General features: G+C 38.7%; 1 protein-coding gene across 3 annotated transcripts in view; it reads left to right on the forward strand.

The window, feature by feature from the left end:
• CHRM3 (cholinergic receptor muscarinic 3) overlaps positions 1 to 26975 on the forward strand; it is a 505898-nt gene that overhangs the window by 442191 nt on the left and 36732 nt on the right. The window contains exon 1 of one of the 3 annotated variants that reach the window (XM_010384686.2): positions 25485 to 25539. The exons of the other annotated variants lie outside the window; for them this stretch is intronic. The gene's annotated coding sequence lies outside the window, so the exon portion shown is untranslated. Of the gene's footprint in view, positions 1 to 25484; positions 25540 to 26975 lie in introns of those variants that run through there. 3 annotated transcript variants of the gene reach the window in all.

Raw genomic sequence — 26975 nt, forward strand, 5'->3', positions numbered from 1 at the left:
ACACACCATTGATGGATGGCAGGATGATCGATTTAGAACTGTTACTGAACAAAACTGGACCTTATTCTGAGATAAAGAGAAAATGTTTTAAAGATCTCATTTAAAAGCCAAATCAAATGAAATCTTTAGGACAACTGAGATCTCATTTTTGCATTTATATATGCTTTCAATAACGTAAATATTGTCAGTTAACACAAGAAAAAGGGTTACCATGGTGTTTTCTCTCCAGAATTTCTAGGATGGCTTCAGTTTGTAGTATGGTATTAGGAAAATTGAGCACTGTCACTGTTTGTTCCATTTCTTTGTGATTAATATTCATTGCCAACACCCTGGCATGTGAAGTGATTGTTCCTTGATTCATGGTGCACGTGTGGGCGGCAGCAAACACTGAGGAAGCGTCATAATTTTAGGCCATTTACAAAGACCCAGCTACCAGAGCAGATTGCTCAGAGGCCATCCACCCACATTGTGCTCCATGACACCCTGACTCTCTGCTGCTGTAACATTGACCCGAGGTGTCTTCTTTAGAATGAGCAAAGATTAAGGGAGAACATGTTGTGTGGCTTTTCACTAGTCCCTAAGAGTTGAGGACTTCAAATTTGATAGAGGCTTTGAACACTTAACTTGGATTTTTCTTTTGATATCAGCCTCTCCTTGAATAGTAGCAATATGGCATGTGTTAGAGGAGGTGACAATTTGATAGAAGATTCAGAAGGCACTGTGAGCTATTATGCTCTGGAGATGAATTTAAAAGGGATGTGGGATTTGGTATGGCATGTTGAATTTTGGTAAAACAGAATTACGTTGGTTACCAATGATGGAGTGGGATTGACTGTAGAGTTTCATTGTGTGCAGGTTCTCAACTTTCAGCTGTCTCTAAGGAGGAAAAATAGAAAGTAAAACTCTATTACCTGTTGACTTGCTATTTTTCATTAGGCCCACAGACCCCAAATAGTTTTTCTGCCATGAAAAGAAGTCCCATATAGTTACAAAACTGAAAGACTGTGGGACTGGAATCCTAAACCCATTGACAGTTAAGGTAGAAACTGGGTTCCAAGATTTAGCTGGCCAAGGCCTCAGGAGCTGACTGGACTTACCTCATTTTCCACCTGGGGTCAGGAGTAATATGTGACTCTTGAACAGTGGCTTTCAAGGCGTTAGCATAACTTGTTTCTTCTTTTGCTTTCCAACGGGAAGATGGCTCCAAATGATAGTTTCAAAAGTCCCAGAAAGTTGTCTCTGTCTCTAGTGGCTGAAAACTGGAACTAAACAGGGTAGAATGAGGAAGTGACTTGGAGAGAAATTGTGCAAAATTAAATTATATAATAAAACTTTACATCTGGAAGGAAACTTAGGATTCATTCATTCCAAGAGGTTCTCGGCTAGTGTAGGGGGGACACCTGTAACAAAATCTCGGGCCTGAATAGTTTAAAAATCTGCTTCACATGATACTGAAATTGGCTGCTCCTTGTTTCATGAATGAGGTTCAGAGGTATTGAAAGATATATTTTGCATCATACAACTTATAACAAAACTAGAAATTGAATGCATGTCATCCATCATCAAGTCCTATGGTAATGCATATCATGGATTATAAAATTTCACTTTTAAATTCCATGTCCCCGTGTCCTTCTTTTTCTTGGGTGGGTGAGACAGGTTTCCCCAACAGCAAATGAGCAAATGGCAGAGTGATATGGACAATTCATGGTAAGTGCTAATTCAGAGGAACAGCAAATATAAATCAGCATTTCCCAAAGTGAATTGTGAGGAAGGAATACCCAAGGATATTAAGAAATGTTATACCCACAATTATTTTTAAACCTGTGATCATATAAGTTTGGGAAACAGTGACTTAATGAAGCCAAACATTTTCCTTTGCTACAGTATTTCTCTGAGTTTTTATTATGTTACTATGTGACTATAAATGGTGAATTCCCAGGAAAGGTAAGTGGCATAGACTAATGTTTACAAGAAGTCCAGTTTTGATAGAGCATCTTGTAAGATGAGTACTCTATATAAATGATCTTATTTATTGATTAGGATTAAGTTCAGCTGCAGGAGACAGAACACTAAGCTTCAGGAATAGTGATTTTTCTCTCTTACATGTAAAAAGGTTTAGAAGCAAGCTAAGATGATATGCCATCTCCATGTAAGGACCCAAAGCTCCTTCTGGTGTTCTACTCTGTCCATCATAGAATTTGATCCACATTGTTATCGTCTAATATGGCTGCTGGAGCTCCACCCATCACATCTGTATTTCAAAAATAAGATGAAAGTGAGGGTGTTGTGTCACTTTTCTTTTAAAGGAGACTTTCCAGAAGTAGATTCAACACTTCCTTTTATTTCTCATTCCTGACTGCCAGAAAGATAGGAAATGCTGTCTTTCCACTAGATGGTTACATGCACAGCTGAAAATAGAGGATTTCTTTATTTCAGAGAGAAAGGGAGGATGGATATTTTGTAGGCCATAAGAATCTTATGCCATGTCTCAGAAATCACTAAAATAGATCTTCAAAATAATACATAAACATTTATATTTGATGTCGATACATTTAATTATTATTTACAATGGCCTTAGTTTGTTGTTTTACTGGCATTAATTTCTTAAAGTCATAACAAAAAAAAAAAGTGGAAGGGATAGGATGTAAGGTTGAACCACGTGGGAAAAATAAGTCAAGGAAAAATAACCGCCAGGTGCAGAGGTTCACACCTGTACTCCCAGCACTTTGGGAAGCCGAGGTGGGTGGGAGTATCACTTGAGCCCATGAGTTCCAGGCCAGCCTGGGCAACATAGTGAGACCTCATCCCTACACACACACATACATACACACACACAGACACACATAGACAAACACAAAACTAGCCAGGTGTTGGTGATGCACACCTGTAGTCCCAGCTACTCTAGAGGCTGAGGTGAGAGGATTGCTTGAGCTCAGGATGTTGAGGCTGCAGTGAGCTGTGATTGCACCACTGCACTCCAGCCTTGGCAACAGGGCAAGCACTGGTCTCAAAAAGAGAAGAGAAAGAGGAGAGAGGAGAGAGCAGAGAGGAGAAAGGAGAGGAAATGAGAGGAGAGGAGAGGAGAGGAGAGGAGAGGAGAGGAGAGGAGAGGAGAGGAGAGGAGAGGAGAGGAACTATGTCGATTCATGGTAACAAGAAGCTGATCCATTGAAAATATATAAGACAAAACCACCATTTAACACAGTCTTCATCTCCATATTAAAAATACCCTTTTAAGACTTTCTTGCATACATTTGCCTAATTATAATAGATATATCCATTCATCCATGGCTAAGGAGACATTGTCCAAATTCAGAGGATTTTCATACCATTCAATAATAAAATTAGCTCTGACTCAGCTAAGGAGAAAATCACTAACCAAATGCTTTACAAAACGAGAGGGAGGAGTTGTGAGAAAATTTTTATACCATTCGAAATTATTCTGGAAATTCGTTGACCTCAAAATTGTCTCCTACTTGGCCCAGTCTTTTGTTCTGATAGGTTCTAACCCACAACAAATTACATATACTTTACTTATTCATACTTTCCAAACATCCAGTTAGGAAAACTACAGTGGATTTTATATGATTTTAATGATCCCAAAAAATGTTTAGAAAACTGTTAGAATTCATGGACTGCTTAGTATTGTGAAATGATCTGCATATGTTATATCACTTTATCCTCACATTTTATCCCCATTTTTCAAATGGAAATTGAGGCACAGACAGGTTAAATAACTTGCTTGATGTTCACATTTAGGATGCAGCAGGTGCATGTTTTTCTTAGTTTCTGAATCCCTGTGGTGTATTTCTCTAATATGGAAAGAGACTGTTCATTTATTCAGAAGTCTTTATAACTATTTGAACTCATTTCTGCAAGAGACTTTCAATATTCTCTGTTCGTGTATGATAAAACACAGGATGTCATATTTATTATCAAGAATAGATAAAATGTAACTTGACTCATTAAACTCACTATGGTATAAATATGTCATGGTGTTTCCACAGCACATACAGGAATACAGTTTTGACATTCTTGGTCCTTTAAGATTAAAAATAATTTTATCATCTACAAATAATTCCACCAAACTATAGCTACAGTATAGAGTTTTAAGAGATATTACACGATTTCACCTTGCAATCTTTGAGTGTTAGTCCTTATGGATTTTTAACAATTTATGGAACTTTCAACAATTTTAAGACAAGAGATTGAATGCTAGTTCCAGCTGATTATATAAAAAAAGTGATGATGGATAAATGGTCTTTTAAAAATCAACATCTGTTCCCTATGTATCCTCTAGTTATATTTGCTTAGTTTACAATTCAGGCAAAATCTGGGCTGTTTTTAGCAAAGCCAACACATCAATGGAGGAAAACACTGAATACCATTCTGATTTTGCATATTTACTTCACTGTCCCAGTAGTCTCTATTACTGGTGATGATTCAAGTATCATTGTAGCACTGAGATAAGACCAGCAGCCACATTCTTTCATCTACAGACATTTCCTATTATAGGTGCAGCACACACCTGGGCTTGAGTCCTAAAACAAACTTCAAATATGTCTGCATATAAAGGTTGTTGACTTCATCTCTTTGAATACTAGAAACATCGTCAGGAGACACAAGACAATAAAATTCAGATGATACATAAAATACAATAGAAATATAGACATTTGTATCAATCTGTATTGTGCTGCAAAAGACAAAAAGAACCTATCAAATATTTTGACACTTTTCTCATAGTCTAAGCAAGTAGTTAAAAGTACAAGTTTCTGAAGCAGTTTGATCTTGATTTGACCATAGAGCCTCCTTTACTAGCTGTGTGACTTTAGGCAAACTGCTTAACCTCTTATTCCCTCAGTTTCTTGGCCTTTAAAATGAGATAATAATGGTATCTGCCTCATACATTATTTGCAAAACTTAAGACAGAATGCTGTTAGCAAGTGTCTAATAAATGTTAGCTATTTAACTAGTTAACTGTAAATGTGAACTGTTCTTGTTACTATTAGTAATAGATTAACTGTTCTTGTTACTATTAGTAGTAGATGAAACTGGTATCCTCACTTGGCAAACCCTGGTTTTCTTATTGAAAGGTATCTGCTCCCTCTGTTATACATGGAACATCCATTTAATATAAATATGTTGAAATTCCTGGGAAAATAAATATACAGCTGACCCTTGAGCAACATAAAGATTAGGGGCACTGATCCTCTGCACAGTCAAAAATCTGCATATAACTTTTGACTCCCCCAAAACATAACTGCCAATAGTTTACTGTTGACTGGAAGCCTACCAGTAACATAAACAGTGGATAAACGCGTGTTTTGTTTGTTATAGTAACACATATTTTGTTATATGTATTATATACTGTATTCTTACAACAAGGTAAGATAGAGAAAAGAAAATGTTATTAAGAAAACCATTAGGAAGAGAAAATATGTTTACTATTTATTAAGTGGAAGTGAATTATCGTAAAGATCTTCATCCTCATTGTCTTCACACTGAGTGGCTGAAGAGAAGAAAGAGAGGTTGGGTTGATCTTGCTGTCTCAGGGATAACAGAGGTGTCTGTGGAAGAGGTGGAAGTGGAGGAAGGAGAGGCAGGCACACTCGGTGTAATTTTCATTGAAAGAAATCTGCATATAAATAGACCCAGGCAGTCAAACCCGTGTCATTCAAAGGTCAACTGCATGCTCTTTTCAAAAATGTCATCTCATTTGTTGAGAAATCTGTTATCACCAGTCATCTATGAAGAGTAGTGATATAATCTGGCTCTGTCTTCCCACCCAAATCTCATCTTGAATTGTAATCCCCACGTGTTTAGGGAGGGACCTCCTGGGAGGTAGTTAGATCGTGGCAGTGTGTCCCCTCATGCTGTTCTCATGACAGTGAATGAGTTCTCATGTGATCTGATGGTTTTATAAAGGGATCTTCCGCTTTTTGCTTGGCACTTCTCCTTGCTGCTGCCATGTGAAGAAGGACGTGTTTTCTTCTTCCACTGCACTTGTAAGTTTCCTGAGGCCTTCCCCGCCATATGGAACTATGAGTCAATTAAACCTCTTTCCTTTATAAGTTACCCAGTCTTGGATATGTGTTTATTCACAGCATGAGGAAATGTAACACAAGTAGGTTTCCAATTATGGGATATCAGACATCCCTGACACAGGTACCATTTTTATATCTGTTGTGAACCCTAAGATTCAGGCCCAAAGGACGGCAAAGCTACAGAAAAAAAAATGAGAAATCAGAGCTGACCTAGCTTAGGAAAAATAATATTGATGAGGAAAACTCACTTTGACTACTTTCCAATAAGGTGGAGAAAATGAGTGCCATGAATGAAAAATGATGCTTCATTTTGAAGTCATGGGAATGTAGCAGATTTAATTATTATTCTCAGAAATTAAATTAAAGAAAATCTGAAGAAAGCAATCTGGTGCTTTTTAAATTCTTCATTAAAAAACAATTCGTTATTTGAACTAGAATTTCCATCACTCTGAAAGATCCTAAAAGTTCTGAGAAAAGATAATTTCTTTTATTCAGGGAGAACCATGTATCTTTGCTAAGTTATTGCAAATATAAGTAAAGCATTTTATTTTATTTTACAATATTATTTGGCAGGAGCAGGCAAAACCCTAGAAGAGGGACTTCAGCCCAGTGTTTATCACCCTTGCTTTGAGAAGAAGCTGTTCCATGTAATACGATTGTCTGACAAATGAAATTGAGGTCTTTAAGGATCCAAATTTGACCACATTTGATTAAAAATCTTCCTGAAATGTATTAAACACCCACAGCCCTTTTCAAATGGGAAATAAATAGCAACATCTGACACCTTCTTGGGGACCCAGAATCATTGTAATATACTTATGGAAGCAGCATGTGCTGTTCTCAGCAGTGGCCTAGAACTTAATTTATAGAAAGTGTTGCAGCCATCTGCTTGCCTATTTGACTATTTGCTTCTTTTCCATAAAGCTAGCATTAAAAAGGCATAGTTTTCTTACCTTTAAGGGTGACACTTTATAAAAAATAGTTTCTAAATGAAAGGCTTTCCTATCGTCTAGTAGACCTGGGCTTCTCAAAGCTGCCAGCATCATCGCCCAGGAGCTTATTAGAGGTGAAGACTCTCAAGTCCCACCCCTGGCCCACTGAATCAGTCTGTGTTTTAACAAAATTCCTGGGTGATTTGTGGGCATCGTGATGTTTGAGCGGTGCTGATCATCTTCTTCACTATCATCCGTGTCCTTTAACTTATCAGCAGAAACATGAGACAGCAGGTCCAATTCAACTCCAATACACTCTCTTCTATTTGCATTTACACTAAATTTGTTGAAGGGGTGTAAAGGAAATGTTTCCCTGGTCAATTCAAGAAATTACAGAAAATATTTTCAGAAAGGATTTAAAAGAAAATGAAAAATCTATGTTTGTTTCTTAAGGTAGAGGAAAAAGAGACAGTCTGACAAATTTGAAAAAGCAGTGTATTAAGCACTGCCCTTAACTACAATGTGAGCTTGGTCTAGTCATTGTCACTTTAAGCTGTGTGCCCCTCTGGTAACCTCTAAAGTTCCTTTCAATATAATGGTCATGATGACGATGACAGGCTTGTGCATGTGTAATAATCGGGCATTTTATCCAAGTCCTCATTTATATTCTTTGAACCAAATTTCAGATACAAGCAATACGATGCCCTCCCAGAGAGGGGGATTTTCATTTGTAGCAAAGACTGTAAAGTCATAGTAGCCAAGACTAGAATTCAGGGCTCTTGACTCAATGTTCAGACCTATACTGCTAATACATTCTTCAGGAAATAATGTATGAGTGAAAAATGTGCTGATACAGTCTTGAATTATGAACAGACAACCTAAATCTTTCCAGTTGCCCATATTTTAGCAATAGTCTTCAGATACCCCAGAATTATTCAGCACATAGTGCTGACATAGTCCATGACACATAGTTCATGACACATGGCACATAGGTCATGACGAAATACTTTCATGAGATTAACTTTAAATGGAAAAGTTTATACTTAATAGTAGTATTGTGGAAAATTCATCTGTCATTGTGAACATTCTAATTTATGTATTGACAGGTGTTACATGGTAACTTTTGCTTATGTGTTTGTTTTCTCTAAATCTCTCTTATAAGAAGTTAATATATTTTGTGGTGAAGGTTTGGACTATTATACTTGGCTTTTGTTGTGTTTTTCTGTGTTCAAATGAATTTATTTTACCTTTATGGGTTTTTTTCTTTCTATTCCTTAAGGTTTTCATCATTGTTCTTTTTTCAGCTTTTTTAATTCAATGATGTTTATTTTCTTTGTTTCTCTTAATAGAGGGAAACTATCACTAAAAATTAACCTCTCAATAAAGCTTTCATCTTATCCTACGAGACTGTATTTATAAATATATATTTTATTTCAGTATTCTCTCCATGACCAAATGAATATTTGGAGAAGTAGTTTTTAAATATGTAAAGAGTTAGAATTTCTAGTTTTATTAGAGTAAACTTAATGTCAAATTCTGTTGTAAATGTATTTTTAAAAATCTGAACTCTCCCCAGTTTTGTAAAGTAAATCCAACATGTTGAAATAGTCTTGTTTTTTTCTTTTCATTCCTTTTCTTTTTCTTTTTTTCAATGCCAACAGTTGTCAGTGATTTGAAAAATGCAATTTCTAGCCAAGCATAGTACCAGTTTTTTTTTTGTTAAATGAAAATATTATTTTTTCTTATAAATTTAATAAAACTCTCTAAGTTCCAATATTATAAGACATTGCCTTTTTAAGTAGAATTTAACTGTTTTTGAATTTAAAAGAAGGACAAAATGAATACTCTTTTACCTCTTCTGTTTATTTGTACAAAAAAATTAGTCAATTAGTGTATTCTGTTGTATAGATTACAAACTCTATCTTCAGGAAGCATGCCTGATTCACCTGTGTGTACCTCTTCCTCTCCTCTATGCAAAACTTCAGTACAAAATCAATATTTCTCAAATTAGATTAAGTTAAAAGGAGAAGGGATAATGGAAGAAATTCCATCTTGCCTCTAAGCCATAAAAAATAATTTTTGAACCAATCTTATTTACCTTTGTTTCTATCTTTTTCATAGCATAAAAGACTAGAACTGAATCTCAAAAGAAAGATTTGGAAAAAAAAAAAAAGAAGGAAGAGGATGCTATGTAATTTACTGAAAGCTTGGATGTTGGCCCACGTTGGTGGAGATGTTCAGAATTGCTCTGTGTTTTCATTTTAAAGATTTTACCTACATCATCGCTTTGATGGAGGATGCATGTGATATTCTATTTAAGATATGAGTCACACTATAAAATCTTAAAAAATACCTGATTCCAGTAAATTCATTGTTCTTTAGAATTTTGAAACTTAGAATAAAATGTAGGCTGCCGTAGGCCATATAAACGAAGAGACCATCAAGGTTTCTATCAGAAACAATGACCGTGCTTGGAATATGATTTTATTCTTTTAGGCCCTTGGAAAATGGATACTTCCATATTTACTTGTAATATGCATTTATCCATTTAGTCATTGATTCATAAAATACCTATTGAGCTCCTATGTGCCAGAGACTGTTCTGCCCACTGGTGATGTACAGTGAACAACAACAACAACAACAACATACAATCCTTCTGAGTCTTTTTTTTTTTTTTTTTTTTTTTTTTGAGACGGAGTCTGGCTCTGTCACCCAGGCTGGAGTGCAGTGGCCGGATCTCAGCTCACTGCAAGCTCCGCCTCCCGGGTTTCCGCCATTCTCCTGCCTCAGCCTCCCAAGTAGCTGGGACTACAGGCGCCCGCCACCTCGCCCGGCTAGTTTTTTATATTTTTTAGTAGAGATGGGGTTTCACCGGGTTAGCCAGGATGGTCTCGATCTCCTGACCTTGTGATCCACCCGTCTCGGCCTCCCAAAGTGCTGGGATTACAGGCTTGAGCCACCGCGCCCGGCCCTTCTGAGTCTTATTCGTAGTCTTCTAGTCAAAGAAATGACTAGGAGCAAGAAAACACAGCATCCTAAGTGTTTTTCTCCTAAAACTACAAGTGAGAAAAGAGTATATAAAAGGAAGAAGAAATACTAATCACTAGCATTGGTATGATAAACAAATAATAAATGTTACCCAGAAAACAGCCTGTGAAGAGGATAAGGAGTTCTAAATGTCTCTCATGCCTACAAAATCATATCCAGCATGAAACATGGGCTCTCTGCCACTATTACTTCCAGAGAAGAAATACGCTTCCAAAAGTTTTACCAATCTGTTCATTCTAAATTGCTATGGCTATTAGGAATTTCAGAAATATCTTCCTATGTGAAAATATGGAAAAAGCTTTCAGAGCTAGCATGTTTCCATCACTCTTTTAAAGCTTAATACTGAATGAATTCAAAAGAATTCAGATAAGTGGAAGGCATTTTAAAGTTAATTGCTTCATTTTAAAAATTGCATTGCTCAGACTCAAGAGTAAAAGCCATTTCCTAGTTTTTGTCATGTCTTTCTTTCACTGTGTATCAGATGTCACTTCATTCATAAAGTCTGCAGTGATTTAACAGCCTTATTATGCAGTTGTTTCTAGTAATGCCCTTCACTCTTGACTTTGCAAATTGAAATAGGTTTTATTGATCTACATGCATTAAGTGTTTCCGATGCTCTTTACCATATTCCACCTTGCTAGCAGTTACTAAATAATGCTGACTTCAACAGAAATGATGAGTGTCCCTGTAATAAATCATGGCCTTCCAATAATGGCTTTGTAATGGTCAAGATAATCACGAAGTCATCATGCATTCCCAAAAGCATTTCTTAGCTTTTGAGCAAAAAATTATAGAGAAGTTTTCAGGTTTCTAGTTGACTCTTTTTGAGAAATGGCTTCATTGTGAAATCCATTCATAATTTACCTAACTCAGTGTTACACATATTTTCATTTAAACTTTAGATGAATTGCAATTTCCAAATCCGCTTTCTCTCAATTAGACAAGAATTTCCTTTACTATGTATAGACAAGACAAACTACAACTGAGATGAATACGTTTTAATCTGATACATAAATATGTCCTTTGAACCTAGTCAGCATTAGGGGATTTTACTAAGAGACTTTTTCTCACACACACAACACACACACACACACACACACACACCTGGAATTTATTGACAGGTCAGAGTCTGCTTATAGATTGATCAATGGGTAAGATAAGGAAACATCATTTTAATTGCCCTTTTTACATTATGACTAGCATTTTTCCTCAACATTGATTATAAGCATTTTCAAGCATAATGAAAAGTTGGAAGAATGTTACAATCAATGTCTATAAACCCACCTTTTTTAGTCAATAATTTACATTGTGATAATCTTGTAATACTGCATATCCGTCCCTTTGTCCATCTAACCATCTGTCATATTTTTTGATGCATTTCAAACTTAGTTGTAGACATCTATATGTTTTCCCCTAAATGCTTTAGCAGGCATATCAATATAACAAATTTTTATGTTTTTGTGTTTTTTAGCAGTTTCTCAGGAGGGATCATTCCAGGTGATCTTACAGTTTGTAAGCTATTTAAAATTCTAGTCTAGTTGTACTTCCCTCTGCAAAAATCTAATATTCTCCATTTCCTATTTGGCTTTATCCACTGCTCCCTTGAGCCTGGTGCTAACTGTCCTGTCTCTATGTTCACATCTCTATCCCTTTTCCCTCCACCACACTGACTTATTTGTACAACCATGAATCAGTAAGAGTTCTTGAACCCAACTTGCTTATAGCTGTGTAGTATAGAAGGTGAAACAGTTTAGCTCTGTGTCCCTACCCAAATCTCATGTTGAATTGTGATCCTGAGTGTTGGAGTGGGGCCTAGTGGGAGGTGACTGGATCATGGAGGTGGTTTCTAATGGTTTTGCACCACCCCCCTAGTGCTGTCTCATGAGTGAGTGCTCACAAGATCTGGTTGTTTAAAAGTGGGTAGCACTTCCCCTTTTGTGCTCTCTCTCTCTTTCCTGCTGGTCATGTGAAGATGTGTTTGCTTCCCTTTCGTCTTCCTCCAGGATTTTAAGTTTCCTGAGGCCTTTTCAACCATGCTTCTCATGCAGCCTCCAGAATTATGAGCCAATTAAACCTCTTTTCTTTATAAATTACCCAGTCTTGGGCAGTTCTTTATAGCCATGTGAGAATGGATTAATATAGATGGTATGAGATCACTACCAGGAAGACAATTAAAAGCCATGGAAGATTACAGATGATGAAAGGGAAGGCGAGTTGAGAAAGTGCCCAGCACAATGTCTGACACATAAATGATTCTTGATAAACATTTATGGCATGAAGGAGGTAAACAGAGAGAAGAGGAAGGAGGAAATGGAAAGGAGTTAGAGAGGGGCATCACTAGCTAGGATAGTGCATGAAGGCTTCTTAGAAGAGCTAACATTTACTTGAGTGGGATTTTGCAGAGAATGTAGGTAAAACTCATCTGAACAGAAAATTTTAAGCAAGCCTTCAAATGAACAATATTCTCTGTAGCACATTAATAGTACTGAATCACTTGCTAAATTAAAGGGACAGATGGCCAGTGAATACTTGCATTCTTTGAGCAGAAACTTGACTGGAGAAAGCTTCCTGAAAACAAGCAGCATTCAGGAGTCTCTTTAAAACTTGAAAGATTGCTTAGGAGTCTGTTTGATGGCCTTGAAATTGAGATAGAAACCAGGAAGGTAGAAATGAGTGAGTGGCAACTTTTAAGTATACAGAAAGTTGCTAAAGCAAAAAACATAGACACATAAATTTCAACCACCAATCTCAATATTTATAAGGAAAATGATAATGTCTCAATGCATGCCCCATAGGGAAAGAGCAAGAATAGAAATATTTTTTGACACTTCCATTTGGAACCAGAATCTTCTCATATTTACTATCTAAAACTAAGGAGCCTTTCCCAAGTTGGTTTATTATGATACTACCACGAATAAGTTAAATATTAATCTGTTCCCTAAGATAAGTTTTATTGCCTTAAAGGATGAAAACAATATAAAATAATCACTGTGTGTGTGTGTGTCTGTGTTTGTGTGTGTGTAAAAAGTAAAAATCAAGTTAAGAATAAAACATCTTTTTAAAATTTATCTTATAATTCCAAAAGAATCCCTGGAAACTGAATTACTATGCACCATTTGTTTTTGTTGAAATGGTTGTTAAATTATTCTGATTATTTAGCGATGCCAGAGGCTCTCTTAGAGTAATTCGATGTATCACTCAGTGTCTTTGTTTCACCTCAGCTAGGTCCAGAAAAAGACCTGGAAGGGAGGTGGATAATCATAATAAATGAAAGCCAGACTTTCTAGGTTAGTCATACACAAAGGTGAAAATAATTTGTTAGCCAACAAAGTGTTTGTTCAATTACCCATAGGTCTTTAATCATGTTTTGCCACTATGGCCACCTGTCTGAAATCTTAGACATCTTATGTTCTGTTATAACACTATTTGAAGTTGCCTTGAACATTATCTAGTATGATCCCTCAGAAAACGAGGAAATTAATTGACATATATTATTGATATATAATATTAATTAAAATAGTTCATACTTTAATAACATGGCTGTAAATGTGTATGTGGTTCATACTGTGTCTCATCATAATTCTTATTGGTTGCCAAAGAGCAAGATGACTTCACTTAATTCACTTAATGATGCCCTAATTAGAAAGCAAGAACACTTCAACAATTAAATCCATTGACCAGTTTTCAATAGCTCTCCCACGCTGGCATCCTTGCTATGATTTCACAATACTGCAGAACGAAGTGACATTGTTCTTTAATCATACACATGAATGCATTCACTCTAAGTATATGTTGAGTCATCCCTTTCCTTCTCCACCCTTCCCCCTTTAGAGCTGGGTTTTAGCTTTTATTGTCACTGAATCAAAGAATAGCAGAAAAGAATAACATGAGGAATGTAAGTATCGTAGTTGGAGTCTGACGACCTGAAATCAGACTACCTAGATTCCTGTTTTGGTTTTTCCTCTAACTACCTTTGAAACCTGAAGCAAGGATCTTAACCTTTATGTGCCGTAGTATTTTCATTTGAAAAAAATAGAAAATACTTGTACTTGCCTCTTACAATTTGGGTTTTTTGTGTTTGTTTGGTTTTATAAGGTAGGATTTATATAACATAAAAATTAGTCACAAATCATTTTAAAGTGGACACAATTCTGTGGCATTTAATTCATTCAGTGTTGGTACCTGTCATCTCTTTCTAGTTTCCCGACATTCTCATCACCCTAGAGGAAACCCTGTATCCATTAAACAGTGACTCCCCATTTGTTCCCAGAGCCTCTCCCCCGGCAGCTACCAGTCTGCTTTCTGTGTCTATGGATTTGCATATACTGGATATTTTATATAAATAGAATTGTGTAGTATGTGGCCATTGGTGTTTAGCTTCTTTCGCTTAGCAGAACGTTTTTGAGATCCACCAACCTTGTACCATGTGTTCCATTTTATGGCTGCCTAATCATCCATTGAATGCAAATACCGCATTTTTATCCGTTCATCAGTTGATGGAAATTTGAGTTGCTTCTATCTTTGGCCATTATAAATAAGGTTGCTATGAACATTTATGTACAAGTTCCAGGTAGACATATGTTTTCATTTCTTTTGGGCATATACCTAGGAATGGAATTGCTGGGTCATATGGTAATTCTACATTTAACCATTAAAATAATTTATGGACTGTTTTCCAAAGTGGCTGTAACGTTCTACATTCTCCCAGTGGTGTATGAGAGTTTGTGTTTTCACATCCTCACTAATACTTGTTGTTCTTTTTTGTTTGTTTCTACTTTGTTTTTAATTTTGGCCGACCTGGTGGCCATAAAGTGGTATCTCAATGTGGTTTTGACTTCCATTTTCCTAATAACAAGTGAGGCTGAGCATCTTTTTATGGATTTGTTGGCCTGTTTTTGTTTGTTTGTTTGTTTGTTTGTTGTTTTTTGGTTTTTTTGAGGTGGAGTCTCACTCTGTTGCCCAGGCTGGAGTGCAGTGGCAGGATCTCTGCCCACTGCAACCTCCACCTCCCAGTTCAAGTGATTCTTCTGCCTCAGTCTCCCAAGTAGCTGGGATTACAGGCACGCACCACCATGCTCAGCTAATTTTTTGTATTTTTAGTAGAGACGAGGTTTCACCATGTTGGTCAAGCTGGTTTCAAACTCCTGAGCTCAAGTGATCCGCCTGCCTCGGCCTTCCAAAGTGCTAGCATTACAGGCGTGAGCCACCGTGCTTGGCTATACTGTTTTTTAAATAAAGATTTATTGAAAAATAAGTTGTATTTATGTAGTGCATGCCATATATCAAGCATTGTTCTAAATTATATATAAGTTCTAAGTGTTATATATAATAACCATTTAATGTCAAAATAAGTATAATATTATTATTATATGTAAAACACGCAGACCAGTACTTTGCAAATAGTAAACCAAAGAGAAAAAGCATGTCCCCAGGTGAACTCTAAAAGACCTTCAGGAATACTCTGAAACCCAGCCTCCAACAATGCAGACTGCAGTGTGTAGCCCAGAGAACCCAACAGTCCGCTGGTTGAAAGGAAGCACCCATTCTCTAAATTGTATGCAGCCACACAGAAAAGAAAGCAGACTAAAAAACTGGCAGATTATTAGAATTTCTCAGGGAGTTGGAGCTGAACACTAAACTCAAATCAGAGCATCTCTATTCCAATGTCAGCTCTTCATTTACTAGGTCTGTGACCTTAAGCAATTACTTAATCACATAAATGAGTCTGATATTGCATTTATAAAATGAGAACATAATAATCATTGTGAAAATTCACTGTAAGCTATAAAAGTACTGTACAAAAACATTATTACTAAATGTATGAATACCCACATTTCTGCATTTAACAGCAAACATGGTATGAAAGTATGCATGCATTTTAAAATTAAAATTATTATAGGTATACTTGTCTATTAATTATTTCTAAATATACATATACAGGTTGAGTATCTTTTCCCCGGAATGCTTGGGACCAGAAGAGTTTCAGATATCAGACTTTTTAGGATTTTGAAACATTTGCAAATACAGAATGAGATATCTTAGGGATGCAACCCATGTGTAAACATGAAATTTATGTTGCAGACACACCTTATCCACATAGCCTGCATGTAATTTTATGCAGTGTTTTAAATAATTTTGTGCATGAAGCAGAGTTTGTGTTAAGTACTTATGTGTGGAATTTTCCCCTTGTGGTGTTGTGTCAGCACTCCAAAAATGTCAGATTTTGGAGCATTTTAGATTAGGGATGCTCAACCTGTAGCAACTGATAGGGTAGAATTGATCAATCAGCCTGCGTAGTTGAAATTCTTAGTGCCAACTATACCAGTAGTTTAGTTCATCAAAAAATCTGAAGCATTTTAAATATCCTTTAAGTTAATCCCTATCAGTTGTAGTCATTATATCTACTATTTTTTTCTTACAATAACCTTTGAGGACGATTCATATTATTTATATTTAGAGGGTAAAAAATTAAAGACCAAAGAAATGTGATCTCCAATGTCTTACAAGTCACTTAGTGGGGGGAACTAGGACTCAAAATTAGAGAGTTGCTTTTCTTTCTATCAGTAACATCTATCATTAACATTCAATTATATTCCATTGAGTGTATTCTGTGAGCCAGGCATCCTGTTAGAGCCTAGGAATTTGATGTTGTGCAAAAACAAGCTATGAAGCTTATAAAGGAAAAGAGAACTATTAGTCTAATCACCACATAAATAAACACAAAAATCACAATCTGAAAAAACTTCTTTGAAGGCAAGTGTCTTGGTAATATGACAGCTTATAATGGGACATTGACCCAGAGGGGGGATCAGGAAAGGTTTTTCCAAGAGGTGATGATGGAGTTGAGATATGAAGGATAATTGTGTAGTAACTAGCAAAAATGGACAAAAAGAACATTCCAGGGAGAGGAAATAGTATAAGCAGACGATATGGTAAAAAAGAAACATGACCAGCATTAGGGACTGAAAGATGACTGAGGCATTAGAATGCAAGGATGGTGCAGACAAAGGTCCCAGAGGAGACTGGAGAGGTAGCAAGGGTCCACTCATGCAGGGTCACACAGAGCCATGTAATTGTCCATGGGACGAAGTTCAAGGCTGGGGCAGGAGAAGTGGTGTGATGTGTTTAAGATCACACAGACTCATTAGTTCTTTTTCCATAGAGTACTTCACTGAGTTTCCAAGAGGTGAAAGGCTATCTCTAAGGCCTTTGGAAATTTCCCTGAGAAATTGAGATCAATATCTTCTAATCCAGCATTCCATTTTGTTTTAGTTCTAGGCTTTCTTAGTTCAAGTAATTTTAGTAATTGATTAAGCTTATCAAATAATAAGAAAGCTGACTAAATACCATTTAATAGAAAGAAAACAATGGTTTTTGAAGAGATAAACAACTTTGCAGATGAAAAATGAAATTTTCCCAAAGCGACCTGTCTTCTGAGGCTGTCTGTGCAGTTCATACTAGAGCCACCAAAAAAAACACAAAAGAAAGCTTCTTCCTCTGGTTTCCAAAAATTAGGGGAATGGCATGATACGCTCCAGACTACAGCTTCTCAATATAAAAGGGTTTGCTTGTTTTAACTAAGGCTGCAGAATTAGGGAAGAGGTTGCAAAACCTTCTGAAATCCATGTAATTCCCTCAAGGTTTTTGTTTTGTAAACACAGTAGGAAGTTTGCTACGTTTCTCAATAATTACACAGACTTGTAGAAAATACTACAAGTATTTTCTTAATACTTTTACAGTACAGTTTAATACCACAAGTATTAAACTAGTCTATTTCCCTGTTAGAAGGAAGTCTAGTTTATTGGAAAGGAAGCTATGTCAGAAAACTGAAGCATCCCTGCAGCTTAACTTCTGGAACAATCATCGTCCTTTGACTTCATTTACAGATTAAAACCAAGAAAAACTCCAAGTACAAGCTTATGTTCAAAGTAATCAGTACAGTCATAACTGTGCCTTAAAAGTCATTCCATGACAATTCCAATGACATTACGTTATTTTAAAAGTGTTCTTTGCCAAGTCACAAAGGGTAGTAGAACATGAAAAAAAAAAAAGATCGAAATTAAAAATAGCACTTAGAGGTCAAGATTTTCAGGTAGAGTGTGTTTGAACATGTAAGCAAATAATTAAAATGTACTTGATAGTTATTGATTTGATTTCTTTAAGTGGCTTATTTTTAGTAACATGTTTGAAAATAAATATGACTAAGACTCCCAGTCTGCTTCATAAAGCAGAAAGCAAAATAAGGAGATCATAGGCTCTGAATCGCCTAAAATACAGCCTATGTTTGCAGAAACTCCTTTTCATTTGGTCTGTACATCTCCATTTGATCTATGCTGGTCAAAGTTTGTATTTCAGTGAAATAAAAGAACACTTTAGCGAAACAATTACAGTAGTTTTCTAATTTATTTTTGGCCTTGTCATTCTAAAAGGAAAGCTTGAGATGAAAGATAAACAGATAATTTTCTCTAACCTTTGTATCATTAACATGGATGTTGGATTACAGAATCTGTTTCCTTTCATAAATGTGTTTTGAGCCTGAGGATATCAGGAGGAGTTTTTGCCCATAGGGAGTTTCCAGTCCAGTTGTGAGCAGCAGGAGGCTGAAAAAGGACAGCCAGAACTCAAACCCAGGCCTGTTCAGCTCCAAACTCTTTATTCCTAATGGGTAACTCGTATTGCCTCTTATTATTTAGGTTCTTAAATTGCAAGAAAGAGACACCCTGAATATAAGCTTAGGCCTTGCTACCATGAAGGTAGCAACCCCCTCAAAGGATGGGACAATGGTTTGTTTTTATTCTGGTAATGGCAGCAGTTCCAGAGTTTCTAAGGACCCTGTACCAACAGCGACCCAGCCATCACCCTAGGGTGCGCCGAATAGCCAGGGCCACTTTCTCCCTGCTCCATTGGTGTGGGCAGCTCAGACTCAGAGCGCCCAAGACAGCGCTCTTTGTTCTGTGTCACTTTGCCATATGAGCTGCCTTACTGGCCAGAACCTTACTCCAAACCACCTTAGTCCAGCCCCTCGATGGTCATCCCATGGAAGGAATCCTATCTCATCAGTAGATGTCAGGGTAACAGATAGAAGGACCATCAGGGCTGGTTCCTCAGGGTCAGGCCATGAGAGGCACCAGATTTAGAAGACTCCCAAGAGGAATTCTACCAAATCTTTTCTGAATGGATAATCCCAGTGCTGTTAAATTTGTGCCAGGTGCAGAAAAAGAAAGAAAGTGGGGGAAAGAGAAAGAAAGAAGAAATGGAAGGAGAGTAGATTAGACAGTGTCCTAATTCTTTAACAAAGCAAGCATACAATGTTATAAAACTTACCTAAGAAAGAAAACTACCAAACTCTTTGATTTTTTTAAAAGGAATTGACCAATCCTAAGTATAACATGAACAAATACAATGCAGCAGCACATTAGAAGGAAACACACCACAACTAAGTAGAGGTTATTCGAGGAATGTAAGGATGGTTTGCCAATGTGAAACTTACTAATAAAATAAAATGTACTGAAAGATTTTAGGAGAAAAATAATACGATATTCTCCATAGGTGCTGAAAAGTATTTAAAATTCAGTCTATTCTTGATTTAAGAAAAAAAAAAAAAAAAAAACACTCAGTTGGGTGAGATGGCACATGCCTGTCATCCCAGCTACTTAGGAGACCGAGGAAAGAGGCTAGTCCAGGAGACAACATAGTGAGACCCTGCCCCCCGACAAAAAAAAAACTCTTCAAACTATATGTATAGGCAGGGCACAGTGGCCCATGCCTGTAATCCTAGCACTTTGGGAGGCCGAGGCAGGCAGATCACCTGAGGTTGGGAGTTCAAGACCAGCCTGACCAACATGGAGAAACCCCATCTCTACTAAAAATATAAAATTAGCCAGGCATTGTGGCACATGCTTATAATCCCAGCTACTAGGGAGGCTGAGGCGGGAGAATCACTTGAACCTGGGAGGCGGAGGTTGCAGTGAGCCAGGATCACGCCACTGCACTCCAGACTAGGCAACAAGAGTGAAACTCTGTCTCATATATATATATATATATATAAAAAACATATTATATATATTTAATATATTATGTATTACATATAATATATTTCATATATAATATAATATATATTATATATATAGAATCGTGCGTAAATTTAAACTATTTTGAGATATCACTTTTTACCTATTGAGTTAGGAGAAGACTAACAGGCATGGTGACACATTAATGTTGTAAAGAGAGAAGAACCTGATGCTGTCACATGAGGCTGCTGGGAGTGAAAATTGATACATCTTCTACGGTGGAGAAGGTGACAACATCTATCACACTTATAAACGCACACACCCTCCCTCCATGGAGTTATGCACGTGGCATGTGTACAGAATGAAGGCTGTACCTCGCAGCATTGTGTGTAATAGTAGAAACATGGAATCCACTTAAATAACTGCCCATTGACTATAGTCCATTCATACCACGACATGTAACGCAGTCACAAAAAGGAGGAGGAATCTCCTTGTAAAGGAACGTGGAATCTCCTCTGTGATATATTGTTATGGAAGAAAAGCAAGATGGAGAACTACATGTATAGGATACTCCTGTTTATGTACAGCACACTCCATCTGTGTATAAAGAAGATCATGGGATACATGAACGTGCATATTCATAAAAGGAATCATAAGACATTGGTTGTCTGCAGGGCATCCAGGATATAAAGATGTCACATAGACATTTTTATGTGTAGGTTTTGAATTTTGAACCATAAGAATGTGTTACATTTTCAATAAATCTATAAATAAGATGTAAATTCAGGAAAGGAGGAGGAAACAAAGGAGGACAGGGAATATGGCAGGAATTTGAAATTCAGTGGCTGATCCAGTCCAGTTAGCTAGAGGCAGAGGGACAATGGCACTATTCCAAGAAGTGGTAACATGAGAACACATGGCAGAGCTGGAAAAGTGGAGGAGGGGATGTTCAGGGGTCAACAGGAACTCAGGTCTGATCAGAAAGAGAGCAGACCAAGAATCAAGGATAGCAATATTGGGACACCATTTCACAGGACATTTGGACCAGGCTTGAGAGAACTGCGTTTTAAGAAGTGACATGATCAAAACTGCTCTACTCAGAGCCTAACCTGTTACTTATGGGAAGAACAAATTTAAAGCAAAAGGTACCACATGTTAGCTCCTTGAGTACAGAGAGTGGGTCTGGTTGTCCTTGCAGCTTCTATGCTCAGAGAAGTGCCCAGGACGGAGTAGGGAGGGGTGCAGGTGCAGGCAGGGGAAGAGCACTTGCCTCCCGCCAGGGTCTATTTTCAGGGTTTTCCATGGAAGACCTGATTTAATCCTGGCAACAGCTATATTGGGGGCTTCCACTATTGTCCCTATTTTATGGATGGGAAAACGTGAGGTTTGGAGTGATTAAAAAGCTTGTCCAAAACTACAGCCAGTAAGAGGTGGATCCTGGATTCACCAGGCACACAGCAGACACACAGCTGTAGAGCCCATGCTCTTAAAGAACATTCTTCTCTGTTTCAAATCCCTTTGTAAACTAGGATTGTGGCCATGGAAATCAACAGGAGATCAGGGATTCAGAAGAAAGAAATACATAACAGTGCACGAAGGCAGGCAGTATTAGGGTCACATCTTTATGTTGGTTGTTATATTAGGTAATGAATATGAAAGTGCTTTAAGGAGAAAGAAATATTTTCATGTATTCCTTTATTCATTCAGCCAATGGTATGAATCACTGTGTGCAAGGAAATTCACTGGACTGGGCATAGGAGGAATAAAACACTAGCTCTTCTTTTTAAAACTGCCTATTAAAAGTAGTAAATACCATTTATTATGCACCTGGGATTAATAAATTCTGACTTGGGATGTTGCATACTCATGCCATTAGATTCCAACAAACATCTGATAAAATAGATACCATGATGAACAATTCACATGGGAAAATGGATATTTATCCATGAAAACCACTTTTTCAAAGGTCTTACAGCCAGGCTAGTGCATGGTAGAACCACACTCCCACCTGCACCTGTCTGACTCTTCAGGGGCAGTGGGTTGCTACCTGCACTTCAGAGCCAAGCTCGGGGCAGGAGTGTTTGCCCAGAGAGCCATCTTCTTTAGGCCAGAGCTCAAACCCTAAAGCCTCAATCGGACATCCATAATCTGGAGAGACGTTGCTCAAGACCAAATAGAATTATAAAATAATTAAATAGAATACAAATTATTTTCCCTTACAGTGAGTGTTGATTTTAAATGAAGATTGTGCTGAGATGGCGAAGCTTGTACATACAAAACCAATGTTCTGTGGGTATATGATATTGTTCTGCTTATTTGAAAACTGAATCAGATTGTAAGATATAGGAGTATGCCCACTAGGAATAGGACATTTTCTAAGTGTCATCAAAAGTCACGTATGGTCTGGGCCCAGTGGCTCATGCCTGTAATCCCAGCACTTTGGGAGGCCGAGGCAAGCAGATCACTTGAGGTCTGGAGTTCCAGACCAGCCTGACCAACATGGTGAAACCCTGTCTACTAAAAATACAAAAATTAACCAGCCATGGTGGCACACACCTGTAATCCCAGCTACTTGGGAGGCTGAGGCAGGAGAATTGCTTGAACCCAGGAAGCGGAGGTTGCAGTGAGCTGAGATCACACCACTACATTCTAGCCTGGGTGACAGAGTAAGACTCTGTCTCAAAAAAAAAAAAAAAAAAAAGTCACATCCAGGTATATGACGAGATGGCAGAACCTAACATCATACCTAGAAAAATACAAGGTATCTTATAGCTCTGGCTAGAGCCATTTCTGTTGGGGCCCAGAGACAGCACAGTGCCTCCTGGTTCATCTTCCATCTCCCCTCCAAAGGCAGCCTTAGAGTGAGTATGTAACTCAACGACCCCAGTCCCCTGAAGTGCAGGACGCCGCATATCTCCTGGTGATCAGTGTTGTTTCACATACGCTTCAGAGGAGCCTGCCCTCATCTGTCCCGTGTTTAGCCAGTCACAGGCAAGCCAGGGAGGAGCATAACATGGGAACCAAAGCCCATTGCTAGTGTACCCATGGCACCCAGCATCAAACACTCAATTATCTCTCCCTTCTTGAATTGCACACACTGTAAAGAAAGAGAGGCGAAACTCTGAAGTCACTCATACTATTGTGTCAGTGAGAAATTAATGCTCAGCCACAGCCTTGGGTGCTTTCAGAGAACAGTGATGCCGTGAGTGGCCTCTCGTGACCTTCGGTGGCAACGCTGCGTCAGGGTACTCTAGTACAAATCTCCACTGGGCATGTTGATTTCACAGCTGTTCCTACATAATAGCACATTTACTTGTTCACACGGTGTAGCTGGACTGCCACCCGGGGACCACACAGAGGTCCTTTTCCCTCGGTTCTCATTCCTTCTTTCTCCCTCTGTTTTTTAACTTCTCACAGTCTCTAAGTGGCTGTCCTGACTTTGATGGTGACTGGGACATATACAGATATCTCAAAATAAATAGCCCCAAAAAGACCACGACTATGAACTTTAAGTTGTTTCTCTCACCCAGAGCTTCAAGCCCATCCACCAGCCCAGGCTAGGGAGTTCTCAAATCTGTTCTCAAGCACTGCTAGGTACTCACATCCCCCTTCAGCTCCCATCCTGCCCTGCTAATAAAGAAGACACAGTGCTTCTCTCCCACTACATTTAGTCATAAATCAGCGAAAGGACCCTGATCCTGCAGTCCAATCTCAAACCTGCCGGAGGAGCACATGAATTAATGAAACAATGATGGATGCTGAGAACAACAGAGCCTTGGCTTGTAGTAGGCACTGCTTTCATTAACTGACCATGTGACTTTCGTGTCTTTGAGCACCAGTTTCAAGACTGATAAAATATGGATAATAGTCTGCTTCACATGAAATAAATACACCTGTGAAATTGCTTTTTAAGCCTCAAGGTCAAGGTCCCTACAAGCAGAGCCTGGGGAGGAGATTCCTGTACCAGGGAGTACTGGGAATGTACTCCCGGGAGCTGAGCAAGATGGAGATTGGCTGCAGCCTAGCTTTCTGCCTGACGCCTAGAAACCCTGCACCCCAAACTGCATGCCAGAAGTCGCCCCACGCTGACACAGGGACCTAGTGGAGCAGCTGTGAGTTGCCAGTCCCAAAACAGCAGGTGAGGGTGGGGAGAGCACCTGGGCTGGACACACAGCAGCGTGCACTAAAAGGAACCATATGGCACAAACTGAAGGCATCAGAAGTTCTTGGAGGAAGACAGAGTCAAGAATTAGGATCCATTTGAGCCCGAAAATGATGATGGAAGGCAAGCCAAAACCCTGAGAACAATCCAAGAATTGTTTCCCACTTCCAGCTTCAACCTCTCATCTGAAAAGAACATATAGTCAAAGAACAGCCTTGTAAGCTTGGAACATAGTAATCAGGCAATTAGGTGGGACGTTGAATTCATTCACCCTGTGGCCTACAGCTTCCCTGGGGGAGGTAAGCCTTAAAACGGTCTCTGCCTGGGCTACAGAATCAGCCACAGGAGTCAAAGTCCCCTGTGGCCTGGCGCAGCCTGGAGTCACAGATCATACCCTCTGGAATGGGCACCTCCCCAGCGCTCAGCCGTCGATCCCCAAGACTTCCTTTCTTCCTCTGACCCCCAGAGCTTATAATGTGTACCTGGTACTGTAGTAATTGCCCCTTATTAAGTATTATCTTTTTATGTGCATATGTCTCTATTTGCCCAAAATGTGAACTCCTGTAGGGAGGAGCTGTGTCTCAATTTCTTTTTCTGCCTGGTTCTTCGTGGGTATTTGGTAAATACTTATCGATGGGGTATTCATTTGATTGATAGAGTGGCAGGGGTTTCCGGCATTGAGGAAAGAAGAACCTGCAAAGTGAGTGAGCATTTGGAGTTGAAAATTTCAACTCATTGATACGTGGTTTTGGGGTACACTGTCTTCTCTCCCAAGCAGGTCATGTTGTGTTTGTTGTTTCTGCTGTATTCTGTCCTTCGTGTTTGGGGACCGCTCTGCAATTATTGTGAGTCATTCCTGGGTCCTTGAAGCTAAATAAGGTTAAGGCACATTCTATGAGGTGCCCCTGGGAAGTTTCCTAATGTGTAAATGGCACAGTCTCTGCATACAAGGAGTTTGTTATCTAGAGAGGGAAAGAATAGGCAATATATGCAGTGCTGACAAGGAAACAGACCAAGTCACATCTCTATAGGGTGACATGTGTATACATAGGGAAGTTAAGAGAGGCCAAAGCCAAGCACTGAGCAGTCCCGTCCGTCTCCCAGGTGGGTAACAGTTGTCCAGATAAGTAGAAATAGCCCTTCCAGGCAGTGAGGACACATGAAACCTTGCCTGTTACTTTCCTGTGCAGGCCTTCAATAAAGTCATATGATAAGGATTAATATTGTTTGTTGAGTGTTAGCGACGTGCCAGACATTCAACACCACCCCTTCCCGGGAGCGCTAGACAGGCCAGCAATCCAGACATAAAATGGATCTGCTGACGAGGTGGCTCAGTCTCACAGGTGAGCAGTTCAGAGCTTTGTGGGTTGGTTTTATTGTTCGCTCCTTTGTTCTTCGGGTATTTTCCCCCAAAACTTCGCCCGGTGTTCTGTGAAGGAAACAAAAGTACCTCCTCTATGTTGCATGCTGGGCATTCACTCTGCGGTTCTGCTTGTATTCACAGAATAGCTGAGGCTCTCGTTAGCCACCTTCCTTCGTATTAGAACCTGTCAAAAGCAGAAGTGCTCTAAGGAGATCACGCTTTTCAAACATTCTCACTGGTGCATTAAATAAGTGAGTGATCACAGGTGCTGGGTGTGTTTATCCTCTTTTTGACTCAGATGACATTCATTAGTTTTCGCCTAAGGCATACCTGAAAGCCAGATTCACTTCAAACTAGCAAGGATTTTAAAAAGGATAAACTACAGAGGCGATTTTGTGCTTTACTTCTCCTGGCATCACCCAGACTGGCGGGGACGTGCTGCTCTTCCTGACCCGTCCCAACAGTGTCCTCGCTTTGAGACGTGTTCCCTGCGGGCCCTGCAAGTTAGGATTGTGAAATCACTCCAAACTAGTGACAGAAGACGTTCAAGAAAAGTAGACAGTTGGCCTCATAATAGAATGTATTTAAAGATATAATGTTATTTAGAAAGAGGATTTCTTAGGTTGCAAAATGGCAGGATGCACTACAGACTAGTGTACAGGGTTAGGTTGCCATATTATTTTCTTTTTTTTTTTTTTTTTTTGAGACGGAGTGTTGCTCTGTTGCGAGGCTGGAATACAGTGGCATGATCTCGGCTTACTGCAACCTCCACTTCCCAGGTTCAAGTGATTCTCCTGTCTTAGCCTCCCGAGTAGCTGGGACTACAGGCACGCACCAGCACGCCCAACTAACTTTTGTATTTTTAGTAGAGACAGGGTTTCGCTATGTTGGCCAGGATGGTCTCGATCTCTTGACCTCGTGGTCCACCCGCCTCGGGCTCCTAAAGTGCTGGGATTATAGGCATGAGCCACCGCCCATGGCTACCATATTATTTTCTATGTCTTACATACAGTTTCAATGGAAATAAGTAACTACAGTAAATGTCAATCATAACACATGATGAGTGGCCTGTTTCTTCTTCCCTCTGTTTGTTTGTTAGTTCATTTGCAAGATGTCTCTGTCATCGTATTTTGTATAGGTACATGGAGTATATATGATATGGTTCCCTGAGCTGCCCAACCCCACAAGGATTTTGGAGTGCTAATGATTACTGCCTTAGACCTGATCAAAATCTCTTCACCTAGGATAGTTTCTCCTTTCCTCGTAAGGAAAAGCTGACATTCCCAAAGAGTAGCCAAATACAAGAGGCACACTGAAATTTTTAGCTGGGTTCAAGAATGAAGAAAATTATTCGACCACAAACATGCCCATATTTACACACAGCCTCTCTACATCTCGGTAATTTAGACAGTTGTG

The sequence above is a fragment of the Rhinopithecus roxellana genome, chromosome 8, assembly GCF_007565055.1.
Source record: "Rhinopithecus roxellana isolate Shanxi Qingling chromosome 8, ASM756505v1, whole genome shotgun sequence".
NCBI classification, from domain to species: Eukaryota; Metazoa; Chordata; class Mammalia; order Primates; family Cercopithecidae; genus Rhinopithecus; species Rhinopithecus roxellana.